A 16,296-nucleotide genomic window follows, 5' to 3' on the forward strand; every position below is an offset into this window, starting at 1 on the left:
GACCAGGTGCCCTCGGGGAAGTGGCCACTTATCGATCCGAATCAAACTACGTCATGGGACCTATCAAACTAGGTACATGATTTTACAACACCAGTTCATTGCTGGCAATTCCACGTATTTTCTGTATGTGTCCATTCGGTAATGCCCCGGATCAGGTGCCTGGGGGGAAGTGGCCACTTATCGATACGAATCAAAGAATGTCATGCGAAGTACCAAACTTAATGATTTTGCAATACCAGTTCCCTGTTAATTTTTTTTTTATAATAATTTCTTTATGTGTGTATTTGGTTGTGCCTCGGACCAGGTGCTCTGATGGTCACTCACTTATCGTTTCCCAAGGAAGTTCCAATGAATTATCCTACGAGATTCCAATAATTTCTCAAGGGATATGCAAAGAATTTCATGAGGAAAATCCAAAGAAAATTTTGTTTTTCTCGTAGATGTTCCAAAGCATTTCCGGAGAAATTCACACAAAATTTGCGAGGGGATTTCCAATGAAAGTTCTGAAAAACTTCCTGAAATTCCAAAGATTCCCCACAAAACTGCGAAGAATTGCTTAAAATAATTTCGCAAAATGTATGGAGGAAATTCCCTAGTATTTCCCAAGAGATTTCCTTAAAATAACTCGGAAAATAATGTGAAACCAATTAAAAACTAGTAATTTATTCACTAGTTCAGTTTATTCATTCATACTGGTCATACACGGAGTAGCATCTACGAAATGTACTGTCACCAAGCTCAAGTTCAGTTCAGAGACCTCATTGCGCATCTCCTTTCGATAGCTCTTTCGTATGACAGTTTGCATGGTTTGCTCGTTTCGGATTCGTCGTAGAGTTGAGCGAGCTCGTGGTTCATCCTTCGCCGCCACACACCGTTCACCGATGGTCCTAAGCACCCTTCTCTCAAATAGTTCGAATTGCAAGTCCTCTCCGAGCGTGGTCCAAGTTTCAAGTCCAAGGTCCAGTCCGTATGAGCGTTCTATACATGGTACATTTGGTGCGGGCGTGAATCTTTTTTTACCGCAGTTTCTTCTGGTGCCCCGTAGTAGGCCTTCGTGCTTTGTATTTCACGACTGACATTATTATCAGCCGTTAGCCAGGATCCAATGTAGACGAATTCATCGACCACCTCGAAAATATCCCCTTCTATCGTAATACTGCATCCCAGGCGGGCCCTGTCACGCTCGGTTCCACCCACTAGCATGTACTTTGTCTTCGAGGCATTCACCAGCAGTCCAACTTCTGTTGCTTCACGTTTTAGGCGGGTGTACAGTAGGGCAGTTCACATTTCAAAAATGTTCGAAAATTTCAACTCCCATATGTCTATTAGCATCATTTTGATGATATAGGAGTCCTGGAAAAATTTCAGGCAAATCGGTGGCCATTTAGGGGTGGCGTGAAGTCAATTTATGTTTATATGGAAATTTGTATGGGAAAAACTTTAAAAAAATTCAAAACCCCCTACAACTCTTAAATCGTGATGAATTCAAATAAACATCCTCAACCTCCATTTTTGGAATCTATTTGAGCTCAACAAGTGGATAACTCATTAATTTTGATTTATATTTCCACTGCTACGTTGAGGCTAATTACCTACACCATTTTAGCCATTTATCTCATATTCACACTGTCAATAGAACCGTTCAATCCACTCATAACTACTGTGTTATCCGGAGGTCTCATTTATATAGGTTCCAAAAAGGGAGGTTGGGGATGTTTATTTGAATTCATCACAATTAGACAGTTGTAGGGAGACTTGAATAAATTTTAAATTTTTCCCATACAAATTTCCATATAAACATAATTTGACTTCGCGCCACCCCTAAATGGTCACCGAATTGCCTGAAATTTTGCCAGGACTCCTATATTATCAAAATGATGCTAATAGACATATGGGAGTTGGAATTTTCGAACATTTTTGAAATTTGAACTGCCCTAGTGTACAGTTCTGCCACCTTTGTAAATGTTTGTCTGACAATGTCCATATCATCCACAAAACAAATAAAGTGACTGGATTTGTTGAAAATCTTACCCCAGCTGCTACACCCGGCCCTCCGCGATGTTGAACAACAGGCACAAAGCTTCATCGTCTTGTCATCGTCCTCGGCGGAATTCAAACAAACTGGAGTTTCCACCCGAAACCTTACACAGCTTTTAAAACCATCAACCGTTGCTTTGATCAGTCTTGTAAGCTTCCCAAGAAAGATGTTTTAGTCCATAATTTTCTATAGCTCTACTGTCGTATGCCGCCTTGAAATCGATAAACAGATGGTGCGTTGGGACCTGGTTCAGTTTATACAGGTACTAGAAAATGGAAATGCGATTTTTTTTAAATTTTCTATTTTTGTGATTGAAATTGGGATCGTTAATTTCTTTGAATATTTGGCAGGACTGCTTGAAAGTCTAAAAGATGCTAACACAGATATGGGACCTGGGATTATCGAACATTTTCAAATTTGAACTGCCCGAGTATTCACTTTCCCCAAGGCAACTAGTCCGGATCACAACAATATGCAAAATATTGTACGTGTTCCTGTATAGGTCACCTATACAGGAACATGTACAATCGAACACAGATAAATAATATTCTTCAAAATTGCCAGCAGTGAACTGGCATTGAAAAATCATGAAGATTGATACGTCGCATGACACTGTTTGATTTGGATCGATTAGCGGCCACTTCCCCCAGGGCACCTGATCCAGGGATATGGCCAGATGGACACAGACATAAAAACACGGAATTGCCAGCAATGAACTGGAATTGTAAAATCATTAAGTTGGATGCGTCGGATTACATTTTTTGATCCAGATCGATGTGGCCACTTCCCCTAAGGCGCCTGGTCCGGAGACATGGTCAGATGGAAACAGACAGAAAATATGCGGAATTGCCAGCAAGGAACTGTTATTGTAAAACCAGTTCGATACGTCGCATGACGTTGTTCGACTCGGATGGCCAATTCCTCCAGGGCACCTGATCCGGGGCATGGCAAATGGACACAGAAAAAATATACGAAATTGCCAGCAATGAACTGGTATTGTCAAATCATGAAGTTTGATACGTCGCATGACGTTGTTTGATTCGGATCGATAAGTGGCCACTTCTCCGAGGGTACCTGGTCCGGGGACATGGCCAGATGGACAGAGACAGGAATATAATGCCTGAAATGACCAGGAGTGCACTGGCATTGCGAAATCGTGAAGTTTGAAACGTCACAAGGCCTTGTTTCGATTGGGTTGGTAGGTGGTCACTTGCCCCAGGGTACCAGGTACTTCCAAAGTGGCCTAATAATCATAGGGAATCTATGAGGTTATTCTGCTTTACGTATTATAACATCTGTCGATGAATTTATATTTTACAATAATTAAATTGCTGAGAAAAGGATATTTTTCTATGCTAAAATAATCTATTACCCCAACGGACTTCGGATCTCCGGAACCATGTTATGGACCGTTCATTCCGGGAACGAAAACTATATGAATTTCTGGATCCAACAATACCAGAAGCATGAAAATCAGTGGATATTTGACCAAGTTAGAGTAGATTAGAGGAAAAAAAGGTACTAAAAAAATAGGTCGGTACAGTAAAGGTTAATGAATAAAGTAAATTTTTAAACAAATATACATTTAAACGATTACAATCTTCTTAGAAAGGTGGTCAATAATAAGTAAAAAAAAATAAAATAGCCTATAAATGCTGTTAAAAGGAAAGGTTTATTCATGCCATACATTCGATTACGTGGAGAAAGGTGCAGAAAATATCGTTGACGCATTGTTCGTTCCGAAGCATAAAGATTTAACCTCATTTTCAAGAAATTTTTATTTGAGCATCCATGTCAGTTCTATGTGACCGAACTGCACTCACTGACATAGATGAAGATTTAAATAATTAACCGCATCAGATTCTTTACAAAACACACCTCAAATTTTGGGTAGATCCACTTTTATGCAAAAAAATGAGATTTCCGAGAGAAGGGAAAAAAACGGCAATACAATTTGACTCAGTCAGTAAGTAGAATTAAACAGGAGTGTGGGGCGAAACGGTTTTCATGTTCCAATGGGTAAGCGCAATAAAGTGCGGCAACAGCAAGCGGTTTCTTGACTTAAAAAACCGCAATATTGGTTCCATCTGAGGATTGATATTTTAAGGAATTTCTGATTTTAACCGTTGTGTGACCGGCAAAAAAAACACCCTTAACAGGCCGGCAGGGTACCCGGGTACCCACGAAACTAAAATGCTTATATCTCTGGAAATTTTCAACCGATTTTAACAATTTTGGGCTTATTCGATTCAGAATTTTCTCTTCTATAAAGATGTTACCATGAACCGATCCGGTCAATTCGATTCCTGGAAAATCCGGATTTTCAGGAACATGTCCTGCATAAATGATACTGATCGTGGATTTCGATAGCTAATCAGCTATACGGGTATCAAACTTCTAGAATTTTCATCAGTAGATTGATTCTTATCGATTTGGGTCCATCAGAAGTGCAGATTTTCGATTGGCCATTCCAGAACAGGTTCCTCGAGGGATCATAGGTGGCCATGAACATTGTTCAATGGAACATCAACAATATGGGTATCAAACTTCATGACATTAACTCTTGCGTATGTCCTTAATAATCCTAGGCTCACCAGACAAGTTGACTCAGGAGTGGCCATTCTGGAACAGGTTCCCCGGGTGCCGGGGTTGGCCAAAATTATTTCTCATTGGAACCCCAACATTATGGGTGTCAAACTTCTTGAAATTGTCTCAAGCGTTTATTTCTGATCTATTTGGGTTCATCAAACAAGTTCACCCCGGATCTCCAATTCCGGAATAGGTTCCCTGAGGAGTCAAGAATGTTCATTAACATTTTCATAGCTCATTGTTTTAAATCAATTTATCTAGCAATGTAAGTGCAAAATAAATGCAAGGACCACTCATTGACGCCGGGTGACCAACAGGAGACCCACCATAAGATTCCGAACACTCGGAGATATGATCGATTCCAGAAATTCTTAACAGATGTGACTTTTCATAAACCGTTTGTTTTAACATTATCATATCAAAACCAATACATGCACTACTCTTCGCTCCTAGGTGGCCTCTATCTGATACTACGAAAGTTTGTTCTAGAAATTTGCGACTTATCTTATAAACAATCCATTGTAAAGTAATTTCCAGGGCCATTAATTGACTCCAGGTGGACACTAAGTTATCCTTGGGAAGCTCCGAATCATCCGGAGCAGGGATTAATTCTTGAAATTCGTCATTTATTGTGAGAGCAAAATTAATGCAAGGGCTACCTGGTGGTCCCCAAATGGTGCTCCAGAAGTGCGGAGGCATCCAGAGCAGTGGTCAATTATTGCAGTTTGTTCTAGAAACTTTCGAAAATCGTTTGTAATAGTAGTATAGAAGCAGAGTCTTTGCTCGCGCTTAGAAGCATAGGGTAGGGGCGTAACTGTATTGATCGATTTCTCTTCATCGATTTTATGTTTACTTCACGTAGAAGATGCAATAATCCTTCATTACAACCATGAACTCGTCGAAGATAAATCGATCAAAACAGTTACGCCCTTATGATTCTAAGCGCGAGATTGCGAATATCATTCATTGATCCCGAGTGGCCACCAAGAAGTCCTCCTGAAATACCGGAATTCCCGAAGCAATCGTCATTTCTTACATTTTGTTTTCAACAGTTGCGTAATCGTGAACAATTTTTTTGTAACAAAGTAAAAAAAGAAGGAGAAGAGAGCGGGCTTGGTAGTCATAAGGCTACTGCTTTTGCCTCATACGCAGGAAGTCGTGGGTTTAATCCAAAGTCCATTCCATTCTCCTACTTTGTATCTTTCTTTATATTTATCTCTAGCAATCGCTAGAACTGGAAATGGACTTCCATACCATTTCCATTTCTTTTTCTATACCTTCAACTTGACTATTCTAGCCGTTTCTACTAGAATTGGAAATGAACTAAAGAGCTCGTTTCCTACATCCAATTAGAAATTTCATCAGTTGCTTTTTATCTACATATAACATTGACAGATCGTTAACCAAGACGGACCTCTGCCTCTCGAACTTTAACCCAACAATTCCAATACATTCCGTACGAACAGAGGTATATTCGGCTTGCAGTGGGCGAGTTGTTGCATCATCATTTCCACTCCCTTCCCTACATTGACTTGTATTCTGAATCCACTGATAATCTGTTTGAAACAAAAATCTGTAACTAAATGCGCTCCCTGAAGAAACTGGCTAGTCGAATCAGTTTCGTTGTTCCAGTTTCAAAATCTACCTGAGATGTCGACGGATGAGATGTTTAGCCTGAAGATGATCCTTTATGAATTTCGGGAGTACAACTTGCAGACTCACCATCTGTCTATTGATTTCAAAGCAGCCTACGATTCTTTGAAGTGCTGAGGTAGTGCTTGATGGGAAAGTTGTTGAAGAATTTGTTTATCTTTGAACACATGACATGTGACATGTGACAATGACGTTTCCTGTGAAGTGAAAAGACGTATTGCTGCTGAATAGGGGCTTCCTCGAATATTGGAAACGAAATTTTCTCTGATTCGTTAGGATTTAAAAAGAGGTGGACCGGAAAGCTTTTTGAGTTTTCGAACGAAAAGTGCTACGTACAATTCTCGATGGGAAATTAGAAAAAAATGGGTGGCGTAGACGCATAAATCACGAGCTGTATCTAGTGTATAAAGAAGAAAATATTGTGAATCGTATAAAATACGGCAAACTCCAGAGTGCCGGTCACTTAGTGCGAATTCCGGAAAAAAGAATAGCAAAAACAATATTCACCAGAGATCCGGATAGAGGCTAGCGACTTCGTGCTGCACTTCCACTGCTGCACGCGGTGGAATCGGACCTGGGAACCCTAAACGTTTATGAAAACTGGAGGAACATCACCCAAGATTGACAATTATGGAGCTCTACAATACGTCAGTCAAAGGTTGCTTAGAGCTTCTAGTGGAGTGCCTTCACTTGTCATAAGACGATTTAGAACTATCCCATTTTATTCCACCACTTGAAGTGAACGAACGATTTATTGAAAGTCGCAGTATTATTGGATGTATTGTGGCCGTTTAGATTGCATCAATTATGCTCTCACATTTCTCATCAAGCGATAGCTAAAAACTCACAACTTTCTAGGACGACTTAAAAATTGGCACATCTTCGAAAGTTCCGAAGCTTCCAGATGTTCACCTAACGGCCACACGGTGTCAATGGATGATGCTCGAATTGATTTTGATCGCACACAACTACAAAAAAGTCGCAGCTTTCTAGGGCGAGTTTCTAGAATTGATTAACTTTTCGGCTATTCCTGAGCTGGAGCACCACTTAGTGGCCTCCCGGGGTCAACATTTGGTTCTTGAAATGATATTGCTCTCATTTTGATGCATAAGTAGTTTTGTGAAACAGTACGGTTTATGAGGATGAATTTAAAATTTGGCCCTTTTCTCAGAATGTTCCGGAGTTCCCGGAGGACCATTTAGCGGAGTTTTGCTCTCACATTCTTAACAAACCACTGTATTCTAGGACGATATTTAAGAATTTGTCTTTACTATGGGTGTTCCGGACATTCAGCGACAGATGACCAATGGTGGTCAATGCGTTGGTCATGCAATGATTTTACTCTCACAATGCTACAAAAATTAATAGTTTTTAGGATTTCCAGAATTGGCATTACGCCAACAATAGATTTATAAAAAAAAAATCGCAACTATAATCTTCTACGGTGTTAGGCCATTTGGCCGAATGCCGTTTGGCCGAATGCCATTTGGCCGAGTAGTTAAAAAAAATCACCTTAGTTTACGAGTGGTCCTTCTCCCTACTTCCTTCTTCTTGCTTCTTTCTTCCTCCTTATTTCCTCTTCCTTCTTTCTTCTTTCTTCTTTTTTCCGTCCTCTACCTTCCTTCTTCTTTCTTCCTTCTTTCCTCTTCCTTCTTCCTTCTTTCTGCTTCCTTCTTTCTTCTTTCCTCCTTCGTTTTTCTTCCTTCTTCATTCTTCTGTTTTCATTCTTCTTTCTTCATTCTTCCTTTTTCTTTTTTCCTCCTTGTTTCTTCTTTCTTCGTTCGTCCTTCTCCCTTTGCCCTTCTTCTTCTTTTTTCCTTCTTCCTTTTCCCTTCTTTTTTATTTCTTATTCCTTCTTCCTTCGTTTTTGTATTTTTCTTCTTTCTTTTTCCTTTTTCCTTCTTACTTTTTTCTTCTACCTTCTTCATTCTTCATTCTTCAATTTTTCTTCTTCCTTCTTCCTTCTTCCTTCCTCCATCTTCCTTCTTTCTTCCTTTTCCCTTCCTTCTTCCATCTTCTTTCTTCCTTCTTCCTTCTTCCTGCTTCCCTCTTCCTTCTTCCTTCTTCCTTCTTCCTTTTTCCTTCTTTCTTCTTCCTTCTCACTACTCACTTCGTAAGGAAACGTATTTCAACTATTCGGCCAAACGGCCAAATGGCGTTCGGCCAAATGACCCTTTCGGCCAAATGGCATTCGGCCAAGCAGCATCCGGCCAAGTGGCCCTAAACCTCTTCTACACCTGGTCATTTCTCCTGATGTTCCAGGACTTTCTAAAACCACTTAGTGTCCATCCGGGATGAATGAGTAGTCCTTGTATTGATTTTGTTCGCTCGTTGCTACAACACTAAAATTCTAAAAAGTCTCAGTTTTCTAGGATAAACTTTCAGAATCGGCAAATTCTACGGATGTTTCGGAGCTTTCAATGGTCCACCTAGTTGCCTTCTGGTGTCAGAGGATAGTCCTTGCAATGATTTGGCTCTTAACACACGGATTACAAAAAATAACTGCAGCTTTCTTTTTTTATTTATATTTATTTTATTGAAAAGTATTTATGGCCACTTAACACCCCACGGGGTCCTGTCCTGCAATGGAAACTATAAAGTCAGCACGTCTGGTGGCTTTCAAACAATCAGAAACACACTGCTAAGGCATTTTCAAGAAGTTTGATACCCATATTGTTGAGGTTCCATTGGGAAATGTCCATGGCCACCTACGACCCCTCAAGGAACCTGTTCCGGAATGGCCAATTGAAGATCTGCACGTCTGATGGACCCAAATCAATAAAAATCAACCTGTTGATGAAATATCAAGAAGTCGGAACCCCTCCCTCCACCCCTCCTTAATCAAAATTTCAGTTAACCCGTACAATCGATTTTGGCCGTCATTATTGTCGATATGACAGAGTTTCAACCTCCTACTATGAAAATTCATTTAGATATCGCGAATTGAATTCCAAAAAGGTACCCGGGTACCCAGCCGGCCACACAAGGGTTAAAAGCGTTCCGATTACAGTCATCCTTCGTTGTTGAGACACGACCTCGTCGCGTTTGACAATCATTAAGGCTCCCGCAGTCCTCAATGATTTCATCGCGGCTACGGCGACAACTAGTCGCCGCGATTCTATCATTGAGTCGTTGCATGCAATGTTCCATTTACGCTTCAATTCCAAGCGATAGCAACGCGTCGTGATTGTCACGTCACGTATCTTTGGGGAGACCTTTAATGTTGTCCGCTTTTTATCACATTTTCGCGTTTGGCTTTGGATTTTGCCCCAATTAGCAAACCCCGAACTGAAAAGCGCTACCACTAAATAAAAACCAATTAGCGAATCCAATCCAATTTCAATCTATCAACCAGTTAGACAAATTCAAGGATCTAAGAAATTCATGGTAATTTCCCCCGGATATTCAAGTAAATTACTTTTAAAAACTTTGTGAAATTATCCACGGAAATTTTGAGGAATGTTTCACGAAAATTCAGGATAATTTCTCTAGAAATTTTAGGATACTTCTGCTTTAAAATTCATTTTGATTGAATTATTGATTTATTGACTTCAGTATGAAACTAAAAATTTAAAAAAAAATAATGGGAAATTAGAAAACAAAAGATTCATTGATAGATTGATAGTTTAAATTAATGATTGTGGGTTCATTTAGATGAAGCCCATCAGCCATAGACCGTTCGCGCTCTCGAGCTCGGTGCCCAAACTGTGTACAAATATTGGAGGTAAAACTTCCGAGTGATGACGATCAAGTATTTCATTGAACTTCAGTTCCATAAAAAAATATAGAGGCAGTATAAAAGTCGGCAAAGTCATGGCAATTGGCTTTAATTAATTAACACTAGTGCGTCATGCACCAGTAATAAGGGAGGATGTCACAGAACGCACCAGTAGAGCTTTTTGGCACTATCCATAATTTTGTATTAAATTGCTGTCAATCGGTCTATTATGTATGAAATCCGTCACAAAGTATCTATCCGGTACAAAGTAAGTAGACTTTTTCTACCGAAGATAGATTTTTCTCGAAATTCAAGCAAATAACGTTTCGGATAGACGGAGGAATAGTGATGAAGTTAAACTGGGACGCAATGGGCCACGTATACCCGAGTAGACGAAAATAGCCCAATAATATCAAACGTTGATTACGAGCGAATGAACAAAATGAGATATGGCGGATATAAGGGATAAAAGATCAGATGGCAATATTAATATTTTGCACTAAAATGTTATGAGAAGTTCAAGTTATGCTATTTGTAAGAAGTGCTCAATATCATATGCCATTAGTTTGTTCTTATCCATAGCATATTTTGTTGTTTAAATGATATCTCGGTGCAAATTTTCGATGTCCATCTACATGTTGCCTAAGTCGGATCCAAGAGCTGTAGCGTTTCGAGAATCCAGTTGCTACAAAGAGGTGTGTCGAAAAGCAGACTCTAATCCTTTGGGAGAGTGAGTCTTCATGGCAAAAAACAAAGACCTGGACGTCAGACAAAACGTACCCGAACAAGCTGAAGATAATTGTGAAGGGTCTCTACTGAGTGCTCGAACTAACTACGTGGCCACCAACACCATTCCGCGAAAAAGTAAAGCAATTGTTGTGGATTGGTAGGTCCATCATGATTAGTTTGCAGGAGCGCCGAAGTGACTGGATGCGAAAACTGCTCTAGGCATGAATGGATATCGAACGTGACGCAAAAATCTGGAATTCTGGTGTTTCCAAACATGTTTAAAGCGGTGCTGTAGAAATGTCTGGATGAAGACAACTTCCCAAAAGTGCGAAAAAATCCAAAGCTGTTGATGCAAAAGTCAGACCACCAAGAATCAACACCAACAGGCTGAATAAATGTAGGAGGGCAAGCACGTACAAAGATTCAGTTCGGATTCCACATAGGAATATGGAAGAGGATGGATTTCGGACTTCAAAAGTGATGATATGCGTCCAAATAAAAGCGAATGAGGATCGCTACTGTGCTGCGGTCTCAAAATATGTAAAGATCTCTTTAGAGCAGAATGCATGATGGATCATGGCCGGGAAAGTGAAATTCTGAATATATTTACTGACGCTGATCTTAAGCTGCTGTGACCGATATCGAATTAATGTTTGCGATGATTTTCTGACAAACGCGATAGATCCCATTCATAAGAATACATTTGTGCAGCGTCTCACAATCTTGAACGAACATTTCAATTGACTGCTACTGACCAGTGCACAGTGGTCCAGGTAGCATACAAAGCGGTAATAAGTTGTTCAAGCCGAACATAGCAGAGATAGAAAAAAAAAACTTTGTTCTACAAAGTTGCTCCTAACGGTGAGGGGCTTTTTCAGGTTTTCATAAAAATTAGGGTGGGCCACATTTGAAAAAAAAAATGAGAAATAAAACTTTTTCAATTGTAGAGATACGGCTATACAATGTTCCGTGAAGATGTAGTTCAGCCAGATTCCAAGAATTTTGCTCAAAACATTATTTCTTTAGCTCTTAAATTGACTGATTTAGAGCAATTTTCCCAAGTTTACTTAGGGTGACCCTTAAAAAAAAACAGTTTTTGTGCTTTACAGGGCGCAACTTTTCATGGACTTAGCGTTACCATATCTTATGCGGATCAAAAGTTATTGAGGTTTTTCTTCAAAAAAACGTTTTCTTCTAACGGCTGTATCTATGAATGGCGCAAACATTTTTTCAATCTGTTTTCTCGACCTTATTCTACTACTTTCAGGCTTCATTTCAGGGTGTTTAAATTGAGGGGATAATTGAAATAACCCCATATTATTGCAATGAAAAATTACCGTTTTTTCCATTTTCAAGCACTAATTTGCTATTTTCAAGTGTTTTGCTTCCATGGCTTACTTCGTGGTATGGCAAACGCCACACCATTTTGATATAGAGCCTGAGCAAAAGGTAATGTCTTGAAAACAGCAGTTCTTATGAACTTGATATGAATAAGAGGTAACATGATAAAAAATAATAACAAAAACTAATATCCAAAATAAATACTTTAGGCATAACATTATCAGATAATTTAATACAAAACAGAAAATAATTATGTTTTGCCTTTGATATTGTAATAACAACATATGTTATGCCTTGAATATTTTGTATATCACTTTTTGTTATTTCGTAGCTTATACATGTGAGTAATTCTCTGAGACCGGGCCACTTTTTGCACGAGGTCTTTGAAAATGCCCTAATTTATGTTCATTCGAATGCTTTCGGCGAGTTTATTAGGGATCCGAGTTAAATTTTTCAGAAAGATGGACCCCTCGTTAGTTATGGACGAAATCACTTTTATGGACCCCTCGATTTTTGTCAATTCTTGATTCACCAAAACTGTCATAACTCCAACATTTCTCAACCGATCTTAAGGATCAGCATATCGTTGGAAAGAGGAAGAGTATCCTCATTTTGTAATAATAACAATGGTGCAGCCATATTGAATTTGGTATTGGATTAAAGTTTTGAGCCTTCCAAATAAATTACTGCTGTATATATGCTCTTCATTTTCAAAATATATTTGGCGTAGAATAGTGTATGAAATCAGTTTTTTTTTCTATCCCTGAAAAAAAAAATTTTTGTCTATCTCTGCTATGTTCGGCTTGAAAAACTTATTACCACTTTGTCTCCTCCCTGGACCAATGTACTGACTAAGCATATGCGGTATTTCGAAAAATTTCGTTTCAGGTGGTTCGAAACGAAATTCCGCGGAATTTGAGCATGGCGAAATCTGATTTCTTGATTTCGTTTCGTTTCGTTAAATTACAAAAATTTCGCTAGAAAAAACTAGCTACTAACGAAATTTAACGGAATTCCGCGGAATTTCGGAACAAATTAATATTATCAAAAATTTTGGCAGCGCCGCTGAACTAAATCATAAAAGTGTTTTCAAAACTTTATGTTACACAAATTTTCCTTTCAACGTTTACTTCTTCTTCTTCTTCTTCAATGGCTCTACATTCCAACTGAAAGTTAGCCTGCTTTTCAACTTGGCGTGAATCCAACTCGCCATCTCCGGATTGGCTTTCTTACACCTTAGCTCGCAAGGCTACTTGAGACGCTTACTAAATAACCCCATTCAGAGTCGACAAATAGGGGAACGGTTCGGCTCCCATTTCAATTCTATCAAAAACAAAGCAATGAAATGGAATCTGATTTGTTTCTTTTTTTTTCAGCAGTGAGCACGCATGTTGGTAAGAAGAAGCGACCAGAATGGTGCTGTATTTATTTGTTTTACGATGAGATGAGTATATGTTTAGTGAGATGGAAAACGGAACAGTTCCCCCACGTGTTTAGTTTTCTTCTATAAATCGTCTTCAGTATTGTGTTAAAAATATTAAAAATAGAAAACAAAAAATATCTTAACTATCTATCCTATTTGTGTAAATATAATCAGATATGAAGCATATCAGTATAACTTTGTCAAAGAGGCATGGCTTCCAAGGGGCCTTGTGAAGTCTTTTTGAGCGCCTCTTTCTCATTAAGGACCGATTTCTCCTTCTTCGCTTAGGCCTCAAACCAGGTTTAAGCACATGGGTAAGCACCGCTTAAGAGTTAAGAAGGTCCTAAGGGATAAATTGACTGCAAGCACGTGACCGGCATTGTTATTGGCCATGAATTGCAAACTCCGAAGCAAGTACAATGATAATAACTTTTTTTTTTATCCGAAGTAGAAAAACAAGTGCATATTTGCGGTTTCTCGGCCAATCATGATAGCAACTACGATGTGTACAGTTAATCAAGGTAAGCTCTTCTTTGACTATTTGCAAAATATGTAAGGAACATTGCACTCATTGCAGATTCGTGGGCATTTCCAGATCCTCGCATGAAAATCCAGAACGGGTTGGAAAATCATTAAAATAGCTGAAAGTTCTTTACTCATGATTGCTTTCGGCTCATACTGACCAATGCTGTTTCTTGCATTTAATTGAAGTCGGTTGATGATGAAATTTTGGCAACAATTTTTGTATGTCTCATATGCTCAAACACATATACAAGGGCAAACAGACAATAGCCCTTGCAGCACAAGTTCAACAAAACTGCTTGCTGCAACTTGATTGTGACTAAATCTGGTCGTTTATGAGTTGCAGTAACATATGTGAAACATGTGTGCTGCTAGGGAGCTCAGTTCATCGAGCTGATTGTATATAAAACTATGGGCCAAGGCTCCAGGGAAAAGTTTGAATTTGAAAGAAACGATAGCCCTCTGATACAACTTTTTGTATGAGAAAGGAAAAATAATTTTATATCTGGCAAACTGCTGCCGTGAAAACTTTGCGGTCATATTTGTTAAATGCAATCTGAAATGCATTTTAGAAAGGTTTATAGAATAGAGAGCAAAAAAAATCAATTCTCTATCTGCGTATACGCACGGCAGAGTATTCCGCTGTATAAAAATTAAAATCTATGCATTTATTTTCTAATTTCGAGTTAGCTTACGCTGTAAGACAATATGAAGTATGCTTCTGTATAATCACATAATTCTTAAGTGAGATAAGGTTTTTAACGAAATTTGAAACGAAAAATCACCCATTTTTATATTTTTATGTACTTAGTAATATAAAACTGAACTGATTGATCAGATTTGGGATCACACGCTCAACGATGCATTCTTTTGAAAGTGGCACAAATGCTGGGGTATTGCCTTATCGCCAATATATAAGTGGGAACGCGGCGATTTATCACAAACTGCTTCTTCTGTTATCATAACTCCATTGGTTGCAAAACAGTTACTTGACTTTGAAAAATGAAATCAGAACTCCGTACAAAATGTAAAACTAATTAATTGAAATTTCCGTGGAAAAATAAAAAAAAATTCGTTTCGTTTCGTAAAGTTTCGAATTGAATGGACCTTGATTTCGTATCTTTTCGAAGTCTCGAAAGTAAATCTATATTTCGTTTCGTTTCGTTTCAAACCAACATAGCCATTTTGAATTTCGTTTCGTTTCGTTTGGAAAAGTGTGTTATCGCATACCCTTAGTACTGACGCCTACATCAGCCACTCGTTGACCATCCATGAAAATATTTTTTTATTTCCCTCCAGCAAAAGCTTGCGCTGCTGTCGATGTCAAGCGATTACGATTTACATTTTGAAGAAAATGCATTGACCATTGTTTTGTACGGAAGCACTGGCATCGGCCGAACGAAAGGCGGACGCCAATGATACGCACTATAACAAACGCTCAACGACCACGTGAGATTCAAACGCCGTCCGCCTTCTGCTGCCGCGCCGGGCGGGCTGGCCAAGCACGCCGTCGCGGAGGAAACCAAAGCCAGCCGTTACAAAGTACAGTTCCAAGTGAACGACAACGTGTACGTAGCTTCCCTCAAAACGGCTCGTTTCAAGACCCCAGCCGCGCTCACAGAATAGAGGGATTTTCGTAACGTACCCACAGAAAATCATAATTTTGAAAAAAAATTTCCCTGACAGGGTTCGAATTCAAAGGAAAATGAAAAAATCTCTTACTTGCACACTCCCGATAGGTATACTGTGAGAGCCGTTTTCCGAAAGTTTTTACGATAATGAACTATTCGGGGGGCTATATACCATAATAAACTTCTTTTGAAAAGCCCCAATTTCGGGTCACCGGTTTAGATGATGACGTATTTCAACTTGTTTTACACATATGTGCAAAAAAAAATATGGTCCCCAACATAAAATGAGCGAGAACAAAGTTTTCAAACCCCCACGGAGGGGGCCGCCTATCCGAATCAGTTTTTTTATCCAACTTGTATACAAGTGCGATAATCTTGTTTTCATGGCTTGTTACGATTCAAAAAGGTTGTTGCCTCTCTTTTATCTATTGAGAGCGATTTCTGCAAACCCTGCAAGCCAACGTCGTCCACTCGATGATTAACCGCTGAAACAAGATAGACGACATCCATACGAATAAATTTTTGCTGCATCTCCCTCCGACGAGCGCTTTCACTGCTACCAACTCCAACTTTTTGAATTCGCCAAGCGGTTATGGTTTGCATTTTAAAGAAAATTTGTATTGGTTCTACCTTCTCTTATGTAGATTGGTGG

This window comes from Armigeres subalbatus, chromosome 2 (genome assembly GCF_024139115.2).
Source record: "Armigeres subalbatus isolate Guangzhou_Male chromosome 2, GZ_Asu_2, whole genome shotgun sequence".
Lineage (NCBI taxonomy): Eukaryota > Metazoa > Arthropoda > Insecta > Diptera > Culicidae > Armigeres > Armigeres subalbatus.